Here is a 22,051-nt window from a genome sequence, read left to right as displayed (position 1 = left end):
ATTTTATTATTGTTTAGGGTGACTTTTTCTAAATGAATTGTTGTCTTGCAATCGCTTGCTATCGGCAAATGGAGAGTAGGCACGTTAGTTTGGATTAGATCATATTTTTTGTTCTGGTAGATTCTCTTTGCTATTAATAAGCCTGTTTTGAAGGATTCTGTTTAACCTATTTTTACCTGGGCAAAGGCCAAATTAGTGTTTTTGTTTGTTTGAACGCGCTGTTTCAGTATTAGAACGCATTTATCGAAGAAGGCTTTTTTGGCTACTTCTTATCGCGCGGAGTGGCTCCCACGAAGGCGCAATCGCTGGCAAAAGCTTATAATATCATAGATAGTAATATGTAGAAAAAACAAAGCTTCAATTAATTAATATCTTAATAAACTAAGCAAAATAAAAATATCTTAATTCTTAATTGGCAGTGAGCTATAATTCCGATGAAATAGTAACAAATAAAATCATAATAGATAATAATCGAAGTGAACGGGCAACAAGCTTTCAATAACTTTCTTCCCACAAAAAAAAACACAACCAATAATATTATCTAAACTTTATTACACACACAGATCATCCATTTCATAACACACACGTATTGCAGAACATTAAAGCTGAGCAAATAACTGCAACACACAGCTTCAGTTGGAAAACGCAGGATGCACCGCGCTCGCAGGTCGTTAACCCCGGTTCACGGCGGTATGAGCCGGTTCAAATCGGTTCATGCGGTCAGGGTTGAAGTTTCAGATCTTTGAGGTTATTTTGCACTTTTTTTGGGTTTTTTTGATGGATAGTAGTTTATTTTAGTTAACTAGCGTGTCTTTGGCTGGTGTGTTGATAAAAAACTTACTTTTTTTATCAGTCTTAAGTTTTCCTGTCAAGAAATATAAAACACACAGACATAACAATGCTTTTTTTTTTCTTATACCTAATTTCACATATGACACCCAACATTAGTGCAGTTATAAATTACTGTCATACCTAATACGTATCATGAAATCTATACTATATAATTTTTAAGATTGTCACAAAAAGACATATAGACGAAGAGTATATTGTGTGAATTTATGAGTTATACCTATATAGAGTGACGTTAAAATATATTGATAGACCACACAAATTGAACATTTTCATTTTTCCCAGAATTTAGTAAATAAAAAAGTAATTAATTCTGAGTAAATGAATATTAAAACTATTTCGGAAATGCACTTTATTTCATAAAGTTGATTGAAAAAAATAAACGAAATCCATTCAGAATATGATGATGATAGTATGATTGAATTGACGTCAATCACGCAGTATGATAGGTATGGCAATATCGCATTTCACTTGAAATCATCATTTATAATCTGACATTTATCTTCGGACAATTTAATTATTGAAGTAAGAGTTATTGGCTATTAAATTATTATTAACTTAAAGATTAAGTAACAGTTGACTGTTTTACGATGACTGATTGAATTTGATTAAGTATCTATGCTTTTAATCTATACTAATATTATAAAGAGGAACACTTTGTTTGTTTGTTTGGTTGTAATGAATAGGCTCAAAAACTACTGGACAGTTTTTTAAAATTCTTTCACCATTCGAAAGCTACATTATCCACGAGCAACATAGGCTAGATTTTATCCAGGTGCGGGCAGAAGTTACCACGGGACGCGGGTGAAACCGCGGGAAAACGGCTAGTAATATTATAAAGCTAAAGAGTTTGTTTGTTTGCTAGAACGTGCTGTTTCAGGATCGATTTGAAAATTATTATTTTTTGTGTAAGATAGCATAATATGTACTCCGGGGCTTTCTTTTTTTTAACGACGCCAAAAATCATCAAATGACCCCTCCCGTTGTAACCGCGGCCCTGGCACATAAAAGGCCTACGACTAAACACGACGGTTTTTAGTCAGTAAGAGTATGACACTACCTCACGCTGCTAACCTACAGCGGGACCTCATTTGTTGACTCCCCATCAAAACAAAAGATAGCCCATGTATTGAGGAAGACTACTGATCTGGGTGCGTGCAGAAATTCATACAGCATGTCGATTCTATAAAATATCACAACTCACTTCGACATCACTCTCACTTCGACTTCGATCTAAAGGTAGAATTCCGTGGACGCGACAATAGTCAACCTATGAAAATGTATGGCACCGTTGTCGAGGCCCGTGACAGTCGCGCGCGGCCGACGAATTTCGTAAGCTGCTCGCGGCATTGTCAAAAATTTAATTCTGGTTTTACTAAAATTCTATAGATGTTATTAAGCGCTAGACCATGTTGAGAAGCGTACGGCCGCGAGCGGCTCACGAAATTCGTCGTCCGCGCGCGACTGTCGCAGCCCTCGGCAGCGGTGCCATACATTTTCATAGGTTGACTTTTGTCGCGCGCGGCTGCGACAATCGCGACCCACGGAATTCTACCTTAAAGTTTCGTGATTGACATTGTCAAACTACACTAGCGCTTCACTATCGAGCGTGTTGACAAGTTGAACTAAATCAAAGTCGAGATTTTGACAGATCTGTCTAAATCTGTCTATCTATAGGGGAGGTAGGGGAGAGATGGGCAGTTGGGAGACATGATCAAATCAGAATAAAAGGGGGGTCCTTTTATTCTGATTTCTGATCATAGTTTTTTATTGGGTAGTTTACGTTACCGACTGGTAACGGTGTTCATCCATAGACTATCTGTCATTTCTGTGAGTTGTCAAGAACAAACACTCGTAAAAGTACTTAAATATTTTGTTGCGGTTTCGGATCGTTATAAAGAGAAAACTAATGAAAGGTATGTGTATTTTCTATTATTAATTATTGATTGTCAAAATCTCCAGTTACAATTATAGTAAGTCGATGCAATCCACACCTATTATACCTTTAGAAGAGAGTACTACAGCAATAGTTAATGGGCCCCACGTTTTATTTTAGTCTAATATGACCGGGACCACCTACGTAGGTTGACAGGTAAGTAACTATTTTTATTTTCTAGTTTTCAGTGCACATAAGATAAAACCGTTTAACTTAAAAGTTTTTTACCGATTTTTTTCATAAACTAAGTCAAAAGTGTCCAATGCTCCCTATGGTAGGGAGGCTTGGACATACCATGTAATGTATAATTTGTAAATTTTGCTCTTCTTCGTCAGTGAAAATTTGTGAGGTTATAAATCTGCGCGAAAAATCCTTTATAGAATCTTGTTTCAGGTACCGTTGCCAACTTGATCTAGAGACTATTATATTTAAAATAGTGTTTAAATAAAGTTCTAAGTGTTTTAAAGTGATTAAGTGCCTACCTTTAACGATGGCTAGAATGTTTTGCTTAAATCTTTATTAGAAGAAGCTCATGCTTTAGATAATTTAGAAAAGCGTCAACAATCTGCTAGAATTCGTAGTTTATCTTTATTAACTCGCGATGATGACTATGTGAGCATATATAGATTGTCAAAGGAGCTAATTGACCAACTGGAGTCTGATTTACTGCCCTGATAAAGCCCACAAAACGTCGAGGCAAAGGACTTACAACTCGTGTAAAAGTAAGTATTGACACAGTTTATAGTTGAAAAATTGTAATCAAGCACACAATAATAAGAAAAACACTTAGTTCTTAATAAGGAGTATTCCCTTTATGTGGTTTCCCCGCCAGCTGATATGTTTTCAAAAGACTCTGTACTTCAGTTATAATATTGGTATTCTCTTAAGCATGAAAATAACCAAATTGGTCTCAATTTTGTTTTCACTAAATCCAGATAAAGTAGGTATTACATTTTTTATTGATTTATTGTTTCACAGATACTATGTACTTTATCATTCTTGGCTAGTGGCGGTTACCAGAAGGTTATTAAAGAGGGCATCAGAACTTATTTATCGCAACCGTCTGCATCTCGTTGCATAAATGAAGTAGTGGAAGCTCTGAACAATCCGGCCGTAGTAAAAATATATAAGGTTTCCTCAAAATCAGCAAGAAAGGCAAATTGGCGCTGTCAGTATTTTTTCGTAGGGTAAGCATAGATTATATTCACAGCACGAATTTAGAGATTTCTGTTTATTTTATACTTAAAAGCTGCCTCAAATTCCTTACAATAACAAATTATAACTAAAACATCATATTTAGCTAAAATTCTGTGTCAAAACTGATAAAATTAAAACTGATTAATCTCGGTTGACATTTTGTCGAGTGGGAAGTCACTAGCACAGCATTGGTCGATGTCGAGCTCACTTCACTTCGCAAGTGATTAGGTGATGTTTACAGAATGCAAAATCAAGGTCGTTCTGAATCGAATGCGAAGTGAGAGTGAATAGCGAAGTGAAATGCGAGTTGTTGTTCGAATTTTATAGAATCGACGTGCAGGCAGGCCTTGGCCCTGTTGCGCCCCGCTGGGGTTGCTGACAGTATTCTACTTGTGTAGCCCTTTCATTTGATACCCATATTGAGGGGGCTGTGCCATTTTGTGCCGGCGGCCATATTGGATTTAATTAAAGGTGTATACAAAATTTCAGACCAATCGGTTGACAGGAAGAGGGTGAAATTTGAATTACTAAATTTGATCCAAGAATAAATAATAAAACAAACGGGGTGAGCTAAATAAAACCGTTTAAATATCTCGTAATGTTGAAACTGATTGTAATTTTTAGGAAAGCTCTTTCATTATATCTAGCCGAATATAAGAAATGGCAATAAAAGTTGATAATGATCTGTAAAATCTGATTTTTTATGCAATAAATTGTGAAAAAGTGCCCATCCCTCCCCTACCTCCCCTAAAGTATGAAATGACATTACGAATCGAAGTGAAATGCGAGTTGTTGATCGAGTTTTATAGAATCCCAGTACAGAACACTCGTGAAACCACTGACGGAAGCTAGTATTAACCAAATCCCTTACAATTAACATCTCAAAGCATTTCACAAGACAGCAGCACTATCAATAATGTCCTAACTACAGCCAATTACAGATACACTTTGCTTAACCGCTCCAATTAATACTAAACCTAGCAAAGCTTTCTGACAGCAAAATAATAAACAATGCTATAGATATTTGGGTCAAATCGAGTAATTCTGAACCGGCCAGGTGGCTGAGAAAATTGGTTTGCGAAATGTGTAGAGTGAGAGGTTTTGAAACGAAAATCTGCATAGTTTGTTGAGGAAAATGTATGAAGGTAAGGTTAAATCTGGGTAAGATTTTGTATTATAAACTAATCTTAATGTTACGACAAAACTGCTTATACAAAAATCCTCAATACTAACTATTGTTATAATTGCAAAAGTAAATCTGTTTATCTATCGCACCTTCACGAAAAACTGGTGAACCAATTTCAATAAAAAATGTTACATATTTTACATACAGTTTCGGAGGGCGCGATAAACAGTAGGTCTCGGCTGTCATTGAACATCTTTGGCAGTCGTTACGGGTAGTCAGAAGCCAGTAAGTCTGACAACCGGTTATCCGGGTACCTGGTTGAGGAGGTAAGATAGACAGCCGCTCTTTGTGAAACGCTCAGCTGCTCTTTGTAAAACGCTGGTACCTACTCAGCTGCATCCAGTTAGACTGGAAGTCAACCCGACCATAGTTGGGTAAAGGCTGTGCAGATTGTGATGATGATATACAGTTTAGAGCCTGAGAAAGGTTATAGGTGGTAATAGTTACCTATAGAAACGCGGTTTGAACTGCGGGCAACAGCTAGTAAAATTATAAGATAAAATCCTATTCTAATAAAACCATTATTGTTTTCAAATTCTAAATTCAAACAATACTTCAGTCAGTACACTGAAAGTACCAAACCACAGACAATTACGAAATTATTTACCTAACAAGAGAGTAGGTACTATTGTTGATAACAATAGACAAACTAGCGAAGTTCCAACAAGTTTTGCTAATCATTGTGGTGTCGGTTCTAAAACAAAGGGAGGAACCTCATTCATCTTTTATGTTAGTTCAGAATATTTTCACAAAGATAAAGATGGAAGAAAATGCTGAGTAAGTCTTGGCTTGGTCTTGTTTTGTAAAAGATAATTCGATATACAAAGATTATTATAATTACTCCAGGCCATTTTCGTAATTAAGAACAATACTATTATTCTGTTTTTATTGGAAATTCGACTGCTTATGCTCTTCAACCCAGTTACACACCCCTTTTTAAGTCTACTTGTATCTGTTTTCTGGCTACACGTAACGACTACCAAAGGCGTTCAAATGACAGCCGGAACCCACCAATTTAACCAGCCTTCCGAAACAACGAGGAACTCGCCATGATAAGATGGTCACTTGCAGTAGCATAACTTCTTGATCGATCGATCCGGCTGTTAGTGACTGAACCCTAAACGAGAAAGGCAAATTGCTTTATCTAAATAAGTAAATCAACACATACATATACACGACGTCCTCAAAATAAATTCAATCCAAAATAAAGGAAATAATCCAAAACACAAAACCTCAAATTATATTTCGCTGACACAAATATGACATTTTGATTGGGTCTGTCGGGATCCGTGTGTACAGTTTAAATTGTTTCAATAAACTTCATCTTGGAATAGACTGCAAAACTCAATGTATTAATTCTAGCTTTAAATTCTAGGCATTAACCGCAGAGGCTGCGTCAAACCACAAACTAAACCTTGTGTACTTTATATTGGCAATTTAAGTATTTAAATTGTTGTGTGTTTAGAAATAGTAATTAGTTGAGATTAACATTTAATTAATACGTAAGTTCCCTTTTTTTAACGACGTCAAAAATCATCGAATGATCCCTTCCGCCGTGGGTTAGCAGCGGAGAGGGAGTGTCAGACTCTTTAAAACTGTCGTGTTCCGTCGTAGGGCTTTTATGTACCATGGGCCTCGGTAACTCTTTCGAACAATCCCGCAGGCCCGGCAGGCCTTGGCCATGTTGGGCCATGATAGGTAAGATACCTAAAGGTAAGAAACTCTGACCACTTGACATAATATAAACAGAAAGAGGAGCTCATGGCAAAGTAACAGCCCCACGAATCGATCAATTCCGTATACGGGTGACCAATTTATTGTGACGAGTTCCTCTATTTCGGAAGGTACATTAAATTGGAGGGTCCCGACTGTTTGCATATCATTGGCAGTCGTTACGTGTAGTCAGAAGCCAGATAGTCTGACAACCAGTCTTTCCAAAGGGTATTAAGTTGCCCAGGATTCAAATTAGTTAGGCAATTGCCCCATGTAAAACACTAGTACTCAGCTGTAACTAATTTTTAAAAGCCTAGATAGATGATGATGCAAAATATTCCTAGCTTTAGATCAACATTCTGTAACCGACTCAGATTCAGCTCAGTTACTGTCTCCTTCTGCTTGACAATATTGTGGAAGCAGAATCGACGACGTTAACGTTCGCCGCAGACATTCAAACACTTCAATTATTTAATATATACACTCACACAACTACTAAGTATTACTATACTTTTCCATGATCAATCCTTCAATGTATTTCTATTAACTTCTGTTCTGTGTCAAACTTACAAACCAATTCCTTTGTTTGTACATAGTCAGTTTCACTTTTGTTTTTTTCTAAATAAAGTCAAACTTTTGTGTTTAATGTAATCTTCCTTAACTGTAGTCACTGATCTTGTTTAAAAAATATTTTTTAATATTTTAATATTAATTCACCCTACCCACTTTAATTTTTATTTTTAGTTAAAGTTTCTTTTGTGTTTTTTTTTTTCTTCTTTTTCTACTAACTCTCATTCTGTTCACTATTGCTCTTCCCTGATTGTGTCCTAAGAAACATATTTTGCCTGCCACTAAGCTGTTTCCTGTCACATTTCAGATAACTGAACTCAAAGTTTACAAAATGACAACCAGGAGGGCCGCTATCAAAGACTTGGAGGACAAGCTAAAGGCCACTCTAAAGGATCTTGAGGCATCAAGAACACTGTGTAATCAGTTACTGCAGGAGAGGGAGGACAGCGAGGTGGAAGTGAAAAATGTTGTCGACAAAAACACAGTCCTAAAAAATGACCTGGCCGAGCTGCACATACAGCATATGGACCTTCTAGACCAACATAACCAACTTCAGGCATTTGTATCATCTTTTCAGGAATGTAGTGAAACACATGAACTTACTTTGAGACGTATAACTGAACTCGAGCTTGAACTAAGTGAGGCCTACAAGAAAATATCTTCATACGAGTCTGATTTAGCTAGGGATCAAACTTCTGACACCCTCAATCGTTTCACTAAGTTGGTAGGAAGTACCACAGCTGTGTGCAGCTCTGCTGCAATTATAGATCTGACCGGTGATGATACCATCACACAATGTCCTGTAGTATTAAGTAATAAAAAATTTAAGAAGTATATTAAGTATAACAAAATTATTAGGAAGTGCCGTTTAGCATTAAAAAAACAAAGTAGGGTAAAAAACTGTGTTAATCTCAGAAGAGATAGGGTAAAACTAGTCCAACAATTAAAAACCTGTTCTCTTGAGCTAGAACATTGCCAAGTTTCTCATGACTTAGACATAAAACAGTTGCATGAACAATTAATTGTGAAAGAAAATTTACTATCTGATATTTTCAGGAAATATGAGGAATCTCAACACGAACTGAGTATGCGCTTGTTGCAGGCTGGTAAGCTAGTGGATCTGGTGAAATACAGTGCAGAGAGATATGAGTCACTAACTAATAATCTTTCCTGTACCCGTGTTCACCCAATCCCAATCCCTGAACCCCGGCCTGTTACTACATTACTAGACCCCCCTCATACTGTTCCAAGCATTCACAACACTAAGCAACACAAGTCAGTCTTATTTACAGATAAATTTGGTAAAGGTTTAGGCTCATTTATTCAACACTCACTCCCACAAGAACATAATGTAACTAGTTATTGCTACCCAAACCTACACTTCAACAACATAATAAGCAAGATAGTTAATACACAGTTTGATGCTAACACTACATTAGTCCTTTTGATAGGCAACAGTCTTGATGTAATTAAAAGTGACATTGCTAATGGTATCAACACCTTATTAAAACTAAATTTAAAAAACATTATGATTTGTGCACTTCCATATTCTGATTGTTTTTCTGACACTCAAAATAGTTATGTTCATACTCTGAACAATTTTATATACACATTGACATGCTGTCATAGGGACAAACTATTATTCTTTGACACTAACAAGTTTGTTAGTGAATTTCATTTGAGTAGGGAAAGTATGTTTTTCCCTAATAAATATAAAGATACTATAGCTACATTGATAGCATATAATATTAACATTGTCATAGCCAACAATATGACAAAATGTAGGATAAGCGACGAGCCAGTATTGACTAGTTATTCTAACAATACTGTGATTGATTGTTTAAACTAGATTCTAAGACAATAGAAAAGCGTAGCGATAACCTCATCCTATTTCATCAGAATGTAAACCGCTTTTCTGGCAAAATATTAGATATTGAACTTTTAACTGATAAGTTTTCTATAGATATACTATGTCTTTGTGAGACATGGCTCAAGCCTGAGAAAATGTTATTTAATATTAATAATTTCAAGGTTGCTAGTGTATTTAATAGGGTAACTGCAGAGGGTGGGGGTACATTGATATTGTGTAAAAATAATTTAAAATTTAAGGATAGAAGCGACATTACTTCGAGCTCTGTTGATCGCCTGTGCGAGGTAGCATGTGCAGAAATAGGAAGTCATTTATACTTATGTGTATATAGACCACCAGCAAGTAACTTCTCATTATTTCTTACTAATATGGAGGAAATACTTAGGAAGATTTTTAAGTCTAATAAACTAGTTTTCATTTGCGGTGACTTTAACATAGATATATCTTCTGAATCTTCTGATAAATATCAACTGTTGTCTCTATTTCAATCTTTTAATTTAAAACATTTGTTTAATGAACCCACTAGAATTACACCATCTTCAAGTTCATGTTTAGACAATATTTTTACAAATTGTGTGGTTCAGCATTCTTCCATTATTGCTGGTGTGAGATCGGATCACTTGGGGCAGCTTGTTAGCTTTCCTGCTAATAAAAACACTCCGTCAAACATAGTAATAAAATACAGACAATTAACAGACAGAACCTTAGAAACCTTTAAAAATAATGTTGTCAATAAATTATGCAGTAGTTTTAAATCAGAGGACTCGAATACTAAATTTAATAAGTTATTTAACACACTTTGTCTAGAATTTAATAAATCATGTCCTATTAAGAAACTAAAAATCGACAATAAATTAAAATTCAACGAATGGTGTACAAAAGGGATTAGGATAAGCAGAGATGTATTGTATAACCTGTATCGAGAAAAATCAATGATATCTGATAAATCTTTTCATGATCATGTACGGAACTACTCTAAGGTATTCAAAAGTGTATGTATTCTTGCAAAGTCTAAATCAATTAGTGACAGAATAACTAAATCGGATAATAAAATAAAAACCGTTTGGAAAATAATAAATGCGGAAACGGGTCAAATTAAAGTCCGGGATACTGAACTATCATTAACGATTAATGATGCAACTGTGTCGGATAATGTGCAGGTTGCTAACGCGTTTGATAATTTTTTCTCTAATGTACCAGTAGAGGTTACTAAATCACTTAACTCGTCCTCTACACTTGCAGAGTCATTACTAAAACAAAATTTTACTAAAGAAGTACCGGATTTCGGATTCCATTACATAACTTTTAATACAGTAAAAAAAGCTTTCAAAAACATTAATTTAAAAAAAACGGAAGACTTATGGGGCATCTCTGTTAAAGCCCTGAGCTCCGTGATTGACAATATTGCACCAATACTCAGTCAAATCTTTAACTCATGTATAGATGAAGGCACCTTTCCTGATTTGATGAAACACAGTAAGGTAATTCCAATATTTAAGTCAGGTTGTAAGAAAAATCCGTCAAACTACAGACCCATTTCTATTCTCCCGGCTCTAAGTAAAATATTCGAAAGGATCATGCTTGATCAAATGTTAAACCATTTCAACTTAAACGATATACTGCACGACCGTCAATTCGGCTTTACAAAGGGTAGGTCCACTACGGACGCAAGTGCGCGGTTAGTCACTCAGATTTTGGAAGCCTGGGAGAGTTCGCAGGATGCCGTCGGTATATTCTGTGATCTCTCAAGGCGTTTGATTGTGTGGACCACGATACACTCATTTCTAAGCTGAGACACTACGGCATTCGTGGGAAATCTCTTGAACTTGTCCGGTCTTATTTATCCAACAGACAGCAAAAAGTGGATGTCTGCGGCTCAACATCTTCGGGGACAGTTGTAAAAATGGGCGTGCCTCAAGGCTCTATACTGGGTCCATTTCTGTTCCTAGCTTATATAAATGACCTTCCATTTGTGTTGTCTGATATTTCGGATGTTATTTTGTTTGCGGATGACACTTCCCTTGTCTTTAAAGTTAAGCGTAAGAACCCCAATGTTAGTCACATTAATGAAAGCCTAGAAATTCTCTCCAAATGGTTCGCAGCCAACAATTTATTATTAAACGCTTCCAAGACTAAATGTCTTAAGTTCTGTTTGCCTAACGTCACTGCGGTTGAAACAAATATAATGCTCGATAAGAGCAAATTAGAGTTAATTAACAGTACAGTATTTCTGGGCATTACCATTGACAGTAAATTGCAATGGGGTCCCCATATATCCTCCCTATCAGGGCGACTTGGTTCTGCTGCTTTTGCAGTCAGAAAAATCAGACAACTGACCGATGTAGCTACGGCCAGGCTTGTATACTTCGCCTATTTCCATTGCGTGATGTCATATGGCATTTTGCTATGGGGGCAGCGGCTGATGTCCAATCAATTTTGTTTTGCAAAAAGGGCGATCCGAGCGATCTACGGCATGGGCTCTCGCGAATCTCTTAGAGAATTCTTTAAGGAAATTAATATACTTACATTACCTTCCTTGTATATTTTTGAAAATATTATGTTTGTTCGCAAAACATCCATAAATTCACAGTTAAAAGTGACATTCACCAGATAAATACACGTAACAAACATAAATTAGTGGTTCCCAAGTTTAGGCTAACAAAACAAATAAGTCGTTCTTAGGGAATTGTGTACGTTTTATAACAAGCTACCTAAATGTATCCTTGATCTCACTGATAAAAAGTTTAAGAATGTAGTTAAAAACATTTTGATTAAAAAGGCGTATTATAAAATTCAGGATTACATTAATGACAGTGATGCCTGGCGTTAAATTAATATTGTTTTTCTTTTCTCTGCACATGTGGCTTCCCCGGCGACCACGGGCACGGGAGTCCGCCCAGACCAGCCAAGCCCAAGCCAGCAAGACCCCAAATTGTATTATATAATATCTTGGTTATCCAATATATTTTTTCTTTGAATTGTATAAATTATTTTTCCAGTAACGATTGCATTAAAATTATTTTGTATAATTTATTATTACATTTTTAGCTCAATTTGGATTGTATAACATTCTCAGGACTAGATAGAAAACTGTATGTTTGTAATTATTTTTATTTTCTTTTAAAAAGAGTGTCCATGGAGTTTCTTGCCGGTTCTTCTCCATGAGACCAACTCTTTGGAACCGTGCACCTAACTTTGACGTTTCGAAAGAGCTTTCATAGGCCTATTTGAAATAAAAAATTTTGAGTTTGAGTTTGAGTTTGAGATATAACTCAGCCGTCTTTCTCATTGTAATTTTGGACCCAACAAAGGCGTCCTTTTATCGCATTATCCGCTATTCCGTAAGATAAATTATCTATCAGCTTATAAGTAATAGTATTACTGTGACAGATACAAATAGGTGTGTCCTAGAAGATGCGGGTGATGCATCAACTTTGTGCGATGCAATTATTGAAAACTATCATTAATTTTGTATTGTACTGCAAAGGATCGTATTTTGTGTAAGTGAAATATTACTTTAGGTATGTACCTAAATAGATCTAGTAACTGTTTCCCATTGTTCCAGCCGCGTGCTGATACATCTTCTTCCAGCACCAGGATGAAAACTAGTCTATAGCCTTCCTCGATACATTTTCTAACACTGAGATTTTTTTCAAATCATGGCTGTATTTTCTGGGATTTCAGCAGTAAGAGCACCATACTGCAGTCTAAACAGTTGAAGTTTTTTTCAGCATTTTCATTCTTATTTATGAGCCGTAACTGTCGGCTGACTTGACTTTGCAGTGTGCGGGGTACTCTAAAGGTTTTAAAAATTGGTCCACATAGACAAGGCCGAAACTGTAGTAAACAGCTACAATTCAAAATAGAAAACCCTATAGCCACAAAGCATACCTACTTATTTCACAACACACAACACATTTACACTGGTTGTTCAAAGATAACGTAGGCTTATCGGCATAGAACGAAATGCTTTGTTTACGCGTGGTCACCGCATGATCTGACCACACCTGGGTTTAGCTGCCGAATGTTTGTTCAATGTTGTAGGTTTGAATACGCGTAGCACGGTGAAAAGTAGCCTAAAGTCTAAAGCATTCCTGGTTTAGGGTCCGTTCAGAGAGAAAGGCTCAGAGAGGAGAGCAAATTCCTTAATATGTACGTTGAAAATCGAGTACTTTATTTGTAGTAAGGTTTATTTTTGCATGTGCACTGCTTTTGTCATTAAGAATGCTTGAAGACGCTTGGTGTGAAATAATGTCTTGCAGTCGTTTGGCTAGAATTGCATGCTCTTTCAGCCGATCTGAGCCGATTTTGGTCTGTGAGAAAAGGAAAATGCGCGGCCGATGCTCTCCGAGCCGGTCTGTGTGGACGGACCCTTAAAGCCCATAGCGTAAAGAATAGTATTTTAAAATTGATAGAGTAAAATTAAACTTGATGGGAAACAGCTCTAAAAATGACGTGTACTGGTTTGGAAGGATGTATCATATCCACAAAACAAAAAATATATATAATTGTTACGGTGGGTGTGTATTTTTGTTTCTATTCTAATGAGATCTACTTATAACAATACATAACTATGCCTTTCTTTCGCCTTTTTGCCGGGAAGCAGTGGGCACGGGTTACTGAAGATCGAGCCAAATGGCGAACCTTGGGGGAAGCCTTTGTCCAGGAATGGAAGTCTTTCGACTGACACGATGACACCTTTCTTCTTTTAAGATTTAGGTACGGAAATCAGCCATTCAAATCAAGTTAATTTTACGGAGTTTCACGTAAAGCAAAATGCATCAGTTAGTACCAATAAAAAAATAAACAAAAGCGTGCATTTAGCGCAAGGCTGTGAAACCGGCACGGAAATGCACGATTACCTCCGAAGTTGTACGAATGACCTGCCTAGCCTATGTGTGTTAGCCAACGCTAATATGTATTTAATTTTGTTATTTGTGTGATGTACTTGTAATGTAACAAAGAGATCTAGTATCTCGCCAAAATAACACGACGGTTGTAAATCAGCCTTTTCCCAGCTACATATGTTGGGTCACAGAAAATTCTTAATTTGGTCTTATTAGATGGAAAACCAGTCCATTTAATCTTTAACTGAAAGTTCAAAAAGCCTACCTTAAATTTGTTTGTACAAATATAATAACTCCTACTAGTGTTGTTTGTGAAATATCGTCAAATAGAATAGCATAGAAATGAAGACATGTCGCGCCGACCCCAAAATAATGAATTGAGATAAGGGGAATTATAATAAACTCTATTACTTCATATATACCATGATAATTGTTAATTGAAATGGAAATTGTGAAATTGAAAGAAAAAAAAATTAAATCAAGTAGGCCACCTATGAGAATGAGAATGGAACATTTTCACAAAATAACAAAAGAAAGTAAAGAAAAATGACAAACCTAAAATAAACTGTTTCTAAATTCACTCACTAAAATTAGCCATATCGGTTTCAGTTGGAACCTACATTCAACTAATGTTTAAGGCTATAATTTTCTATGAAATCAGCGTTGACATTTAAATTATTAGGTAGCACAAATTATACAGTGACTCATGTAGTCTAGGCTAGGTTACAGAATACAAAATAATATGATACTACAATTGTTTTATGCAAATATCTTTGGCAAAATGTTACCTATTGTGGTTATAATTACTTACATACATTTGTAGGTATAACTTTGTTTACTTTTGCTAATATTGTTGTATTTTTCCACATTCACATAAAAACAACAACCAGTTTTAATGATCCGGATGCACCCGGGTAAAAATTAGTCAATGATGTCCTTTTTCAGGCTCTTGGATAAATATAATACACAGATAGTTTATAGCTTGAAGAACATTCTAGGCAACTTTATATATAAGTGCAATTAGTAGTTCCCTCAGGATACATTGGAATCATAGGGAACAGCTAGTTATATATTGAATATATGTATTTTGTCAATACTAATAAAATAAAGAGCAATCATTTTTTTTATTTGTAGTGTTGGCCCCGAAATTACTGAACCGATTTGGAAAATTATTTTAGTTTTGAACAGCTACACTCTTCCCGAGTAACATACATAAGGTATATTTTATGGGGAAACCACGGGAAAAGGGCTAGTACCTGATAAATTAATACTCTAGATTCTATTACTCAACGGTCGAGTAGGTAATATTTAGTTCAAGTGCTTTATAAATAAGTGAATGGTATGTACCTATTTATAAGGTTGTAACAGCAATATCTCAACAATAGAATTTCTCACGGTGTTATTTACACTATTTTATCTTCACTGTCTATTATTATTTCTTAGAGAAAAAATGTTTTGTGAAATATCATGTTTTTAAGATAGTGTTAGGTAATCTAGACTGAAGTGTTTTTGCTTTAGCAACAGCCTCTCAAGTCCGAGTGTGTGAGTTCGATTCCAGGTTAGGCATGAAGAAATATAACTTACGAAACTGAAGACATTTATGACTGAAGATATTTTACTGTACCTACCTTTCTGATAGGTACAGTAAAATATCTTGAGGAAACCTCTCATTTAAAGTCTGAAATCCCAAATCCCTTTTGAGCAAGCATGGTTATCAATGCTTATGCCTCTATATATATGATAAGATACCTGTGTAGTAGGGCCATGATAAGGTTGACGATGACTTACTTTGAAAATTGAACATGAAAATTCATAGCAAAAATGTGTTTTAAAGAAGCTGATTTTTAGGTTATTGGTACATTTTGCCTTCAAAATGCTGAAGATGACTTACTCTAAACAAAAATATCTTACTTAATACTATTAATAAACAGAATGCTTGGTTATACCAACCTAACATACAGTTTCCCTGATTATGGGTTGCTGTAACCTTCCCCGGTCAACCAAGCAGAGTTCCTTCGTTTGTGAACGTAACAGCTGGTGAAGGGCGGAAGCGAAGAGTTAAGTTTCATGGCTTGGTTTGACTGAGAACTATTTTAGGTATTGCGTTTGTGTACTAGAGGGAATTAAGGTGGCTAAAATGTGAGGAAAAACATCTTTTATGATGCAATTTTCCTTTAAGGATGCAGGCAAAGGTTATTTTTGCTAAACTTAGGTATCTCGTATGGACGTGAAAAAAGAAACGTACTCCTAAACAATTTAATCAAACATATTTTGACTGTTATCAAGTTATGAATGTTATACAGAAGCATAGGGGTGTAAATATTGCGAACTCGTCAATATAAATACAAAGTTCACGGATCATAAGACCCCTAAAATGGTCTTTTAAATATTAACTGTGGGGAACTGCACTAGGTATTAAATCCTAAAATATAGTTACTGTTCACAGTGCTATAAAAGCAGATTTACCAGCAAACAAAGAGCAATATATTCTACATTCTACAAAAACATTTCGTAACACACCAATTACTATTTGCAACTATCACAAAACATTCTCACATATTGCTAAACAAAAAACGACGTAAACCAAAAGTAATTCACGCGATGTAGAAAGCGAAAGGCAACTTTGACCGCACATTCGGAACAGTTGGGTAACAAATACCGAAATTTTAATTATTAGAACGTTACTATTCGGAATCAGAAGTAATTGAACAGTACAAGAAATTAATTGTTTTAAACGCCATATGAGTAAATGTGATTGAATTTTTTTGAGTCTGCATGGTCAGTTTTCAGAAGGGAGCAAAATTCAGTCTTTCTAGTCTATATTTTTTTAATTCCTCCATCCAGTTTTCTCCTACAGTTATTCTTAGAGACTGCGCTCACACCCACAAACACACTTTGTACATTTCACTAAGCACTAAGCGCTTTGTAAAAGAAGTTAATGTTTGACGGTAGCAGTCTTTTTTTCATGATATCGTTGGTTTTGGTCCTACGAAGGAACATGATGGGTTTTAGTCAGTAAGAGTCTAACACTCCCTCACGCTGCACCCACAGCAAGAGGAGGAGTCATTTGACGATTTCCCATCAGAAAAAAAGGGGGCCAGTACTATTGTACAATCTGGTCACTTTATTACCTATAGGTAGCTGAGCTGTGACTTTTTTGGCACAACATGTTTTAGATTTTTGGTTGTTATTTTTATTTATTATCTATTTCGTTTCTTGTTTTATTTTGTTTTTGAAGTGTGCCAATCAAAATATTTTTCCTTCTTAATTTTAAAAATTCAGTTTGTTTATATACCTATAGTTAAACATAGGTCAAAGCCCCTTGATAAACAATAAAAAAATCAGGAAAGAATGTAAAGTAATGATGAATGATTTTTATTATGCTCTTAACGTTGTTAACACAATGGCATTCCATTTTAAAAGCATTTACATGTAAAACAAAAAAAAAACAATTATCACTAGACTGAAAGAAAAATTACAAATTTTAATGAACCAATTACTGAAATAATTAGTCAAATAGCCTCTCTTAGAGTTCACGCACACCGAAAACTTTTGGTTGGCCGATAGTTAGACCGCGGTCTCATTAATCGAATATGATTTTGGAGATTAATGGTAGTACGCACATTACAATAATCAAGTATTAGACCGAAGCCCTAATTCTTCGGCAATGGTAGTACGCACATTACAATGATAAAGTATCTGACAAAGGCCCAAATTCATCGACAACAGAAACGTCCATTTTCTTAAAACAACTGTTAACTGTGAATTTTCACGTTTTTATTTTAAAATCAACAGTTGTTTCAAGAAAACCGATTTTTAAGTAGTCGAAGAAAATGGACCCAAAATTTTGATTATATTCACGACCACCTTCAAAATTAAACTGTCAGCCAATCATTGGGCAACTATCGGCCGACCATTCAGTCTGCAGTATACAAAGTTCTTAATCCAACAATAATCTTTGTTAGTTTTTTAGCTCGCATATCAATGGTCAATCATGTGCATGTTCGATGCACGTGTAAGAAACTCGAGCGCGGTGCAGTTGCGCGAACCTTACGTCATTGGGACATTCACCCGATGATGGCCGATCATATGAGATTGGGATAGCAGAATCGTCAGTCAACAATTTTAGTAGATTTTTTGGTTTGGCAATTATTTTTGATTATTTTTCGATTATTCATTACCTACATTCTTAAATAAAAAAAAAATATACAAAATAAAGTTGGTGGCTGTCGATATCGGGCACAAGGTTCAAGGTATCGGTGGGGTTAGGGCCCCAGAGATGGAAACTCTCTCACAAATCGCGCTGTATTAAGGAGTATTGCCTTCTGAATCAGTCCATTGATCCAGCCGCCTAACGAGAGCTGTGTATTTTGATTATTATCATCCTATATGCTTGTCAATGCTCAAATAACCACATAAGCAGAGAATGCTTAATTATCAATTCTATGGGAGCTTAAACCGAGATCGAATGTTGGATACGCGTATTTTTTGCATAACTAGCACAGTTGGGAAAAGGCTTAGATGATGAGATATCGTTCCTAGGAGTCAACAACTTACCCAGATAGACAATAACCTATGACTATCTGCAGGATACCTACATATGTTTATAAACTTGATTTCATTGCTATCTATCGATTCATATTCATAAAAATCCTAGATAATATAAATCAGTGCACAGATTGGTTATATTTAAATGATAAGGAATTAAACTCATTCTGACCTTTATTGATGCCCATTTATCTGTTTCCAATCGAACTATTGTTTAGATAATTTAGATATCTGACTTTGAAGTCTGTTATCAGTCTGTCTAGTTTTTATCGTGGTTCGGAAGTATTAGTTAATTTTTATCAAAAATTGTTTCCTGTTACAATCTTTTTATTTGATTAATATTAGTATTATGAGCTTTAAAGATTGCTGATTTGAAACGGGTTACTATGATTTGACTAATATCATTAATGTCGTTTTGGTTGGCTGTGTATATATTATAAATTCGATATAGGCATAGTAATGAGAAAAAAAGTGTTTGTTTCTGTCACATTATCCAGATTGGTATAATCATATCTCTATATTTCCTATACACAACTACACAATATCTTTTAGGAGCTTTTAGCAGCTTGCCTGCCATCATTTACCTAGCCTTTTCCCAAACTATGTTGGGGTCGGCTGTCATTCGTAGCTGGATCCTGCTCAGTACCAGTGTACCAAGGTTACATTTTTAGCAACTTGCCCAGTTGATATAAAATGAACCCTTTCAAAATTCTCATAGTATTTCATCATAAGCCAGCGCTTTTTCCAGCTGGCAAATTAGAAGATTTTACACACAATAAAGCCCACAACTTTTTCATATCACAAAGTTTCCAATTCTTCAAATCTCATTCTTATATCCTGCGCAATAGAAATCAAAATTATTAAGCATCGGAGTAACTTAACAGTACTTTCTGCCTACGCCATCAAAAAGGAGTGACATTATATAAAAAAATGTGACATTTATCATTCATTAGTGAAGCCCCATTGCCTTCGGAACCTTAGAAACTGTTGATCCTGGCTTAAAGGTACATAATACCACAATGTCGGCAAAACCATAGGAAATATATGAAGTAACGTTATCGTACAATGATAAGAAAATCCATGTAAACACTAAAGCCTATGTACTCAAGGATAATATAGGTTATCCTTGAGTGCATAATACTGACCTAAAAATTATATATCCGTGTGTACTGGAAGATATTCTCATAGTTTTACCATGGAAATCTTGGTGGTACTAAACTAAAGCATAATTGTACCTTTAACATTTTCGATACTTACCGATTCTCAAATAAAAAACAAAGGACTTAGAATATCTGGATCAATACCTATAGACAATATATTTGTATACTTATAAACTCAAGGTCTCTCTCGGCCAAAATTCAATTCTGTGAGAATTTGTCCTATTTGACAGATATTTTTATTATAATTTACGGGGCTACACATAGTTTAGATATTGAGAAACGTGGAATATACTTTGTACTATGTCATCAGCTGATTTTGAATTTCTTTCAAACGCTTTAAAACTGCGTACCTACGTACGTTCTCTGAAATACTGAGGTGTCACTTAATTTCATAGATTTTGTACTTTCAATTGTAAATCTATCAATCGTTTCTTTTCTTTCTTTAAATTGTTTATTAACCAGTCTACAAGTTAAATTCTATTATTCCATATTATTCACTAGTTCTGAAACTGCATCCCATAAGGTAAAGTCATCAACATATACTTTTAGTACTGTTATTGTTCCCATTTTGATATCAATACAATGTTAAACTACGTCACTAACTTATTCAGTACATGCTATACATACAATATACAATGTACATACACATTTATATACTTATCTCTATCATTATGAACATCTGTTAAAAGATGGCTGTTGATAACTATAATTTGTCCAAAGTTACCCATCATATCGATCGATTAGACAATATTATGGCGAAATAAGTAAATTACTTATTTGTATAACACTTCAAGAGTTTTTAGGTGAGAATAATCCTGTAATTTGTGCCCATGTCCAAATATAAATAAACAGCTGATAGGTACATTATGACAACTTATCATGGTACCATTTTTAGCATACTTCCTTGAATCGTATTCATCAGTGTTTTGGAGAGCCTTTGCTTCACCAATTTTGATGAAAATAAGTGTGTTTACAGCTTGAGTTGTATGAACGTAGGACGTAGGATATTTTTGTATGTCATTAGGCCAGCTGTGTTGATAATCCTAGAGGAAACTCATATTGCGTACTACATTTTATGATATGGCCTCTATCAGCTACACGAGTTAAACGTACTTTGCGATACAGTACGTACGATTATATACACATAAAGTCGTGTATATGCCAACAAATTGAAAGGAAAACGGCTCGCTCTACTTCAAACCAAGCGTAACACCGTAAAATATGTTACCGAAAACTGATTACAATTGTAGGAAAACAAACACATATAAATAGAATCGAGGATAAACATGAATTTACAACACAAGGAACCATTGAAGTATTAGTGCGTAATATTTACCTTAACGAGAGCTCTATCAACGTAGTGCCTATAAAAATATGATTGAACGATATTTTGATGGCATTACTTACCTTATGACGAAGCGGAAATCGATAACACACGTGGCGACCTCAAACGCCGGTAGGCGAGTAAACCAGAAGATATATAACAAAACAACAAACAAAATAAACAAAAAAAACACACGAAAACAACGAGATTTCCTCTCAGTCTCAACTGTCACTGAAGAACTAAGTACACGTTAACATACACACAGAATTTCGGACACCCGGCGTTTACCCGGCGAAAATAAAACCATTAAAAAACGTAAAATAACCAAAAACAAAACCTCCTGAAGTAAATTAAGCTTGTTTTTTAACGTTTCGGTGAACAAATCGATTGTTTTGAACGTACAACACAGGTATAATGTTGATATTTTTATGATTGCAACGAGTTTTTAGTATGAAGAGCGCGCGTCACACCACTGCATACATCGGCGGCGCGGCCTACACTGAACTGAACGTAGCCAGAGAAAAAACAAACTAGCTTGAACTGTGCCTCTCTGGCCGCAGTTGGAAAACTAGGGTTGTCTCTCTCTAACTCAGTGTGTTTGTGGACCATTTTCCCGCTTAGCAACGTGTCGTTGCGGACTTTAGTGGTAGCCTTAGTCATCAGTGTCTACGACTGTTGTTCCCTATTATACATACGTCCCGATAAGTACCTGCTTTATAAACACGACACTCCTCACTTTGGACGCACTAACGTGTCATATGCCTTGCATCCAGGTGTTGGCAACAGATTTCGGGATGCACACTTACAAATTCACTTGTATCAGGTCAATTTATGATTGTGATTTGACTTAC

The 22,051-nt window shown here is 35.5% G+C and overlaps 1 protein-coding gene across 3 annotated transcripts in view; it reads right to left on the bottom strand.

Moving 5' to 3' along the window:
• LOC110374150 (brain tumor protein) overlaps positions 1–21,718 on the bottom strand; it is a 443,804-nt gene extending 422,086 nt beyond the window's left edge. For 2 of the 3 annotated variants that reach the window (XM_021331739.3, XM_049841244.2), the window contains exon 1: positions 21,284–21,718. The gene's annotated coding sequence lies outside the window, so the exon portion shown is untranslated. The remainder of the gene's footprint in view (positions 1–21,283) is intronic. The other variant, XM_049841245.2, reaches the window with a different exon arrangement.
• Between the last annotated feature and the right edge of the window lie 333 nt (positions 21,719–22,051).

The sequence above is a fragment of the Helicoverpa armigera genome, chromosome 19 (assembly GCF_030705265.1).
Source record: "Helicoverpa armigera isolate CAAS_96S chromosome 19, ASM3070526v1, whole genome shotgun sequence".
In the NCBI taxonomy this organism is placed as follows: domain Eukaryota; kingdom Metazoa; phylum Arthropoda; class Insecta; order Lepidoptera; family Noctuidae; genus Helicoverpa; species Helicoverpa armigera.
This window is presented reverse-complemented; position numbering and strand designations above follow the sequence as displayed.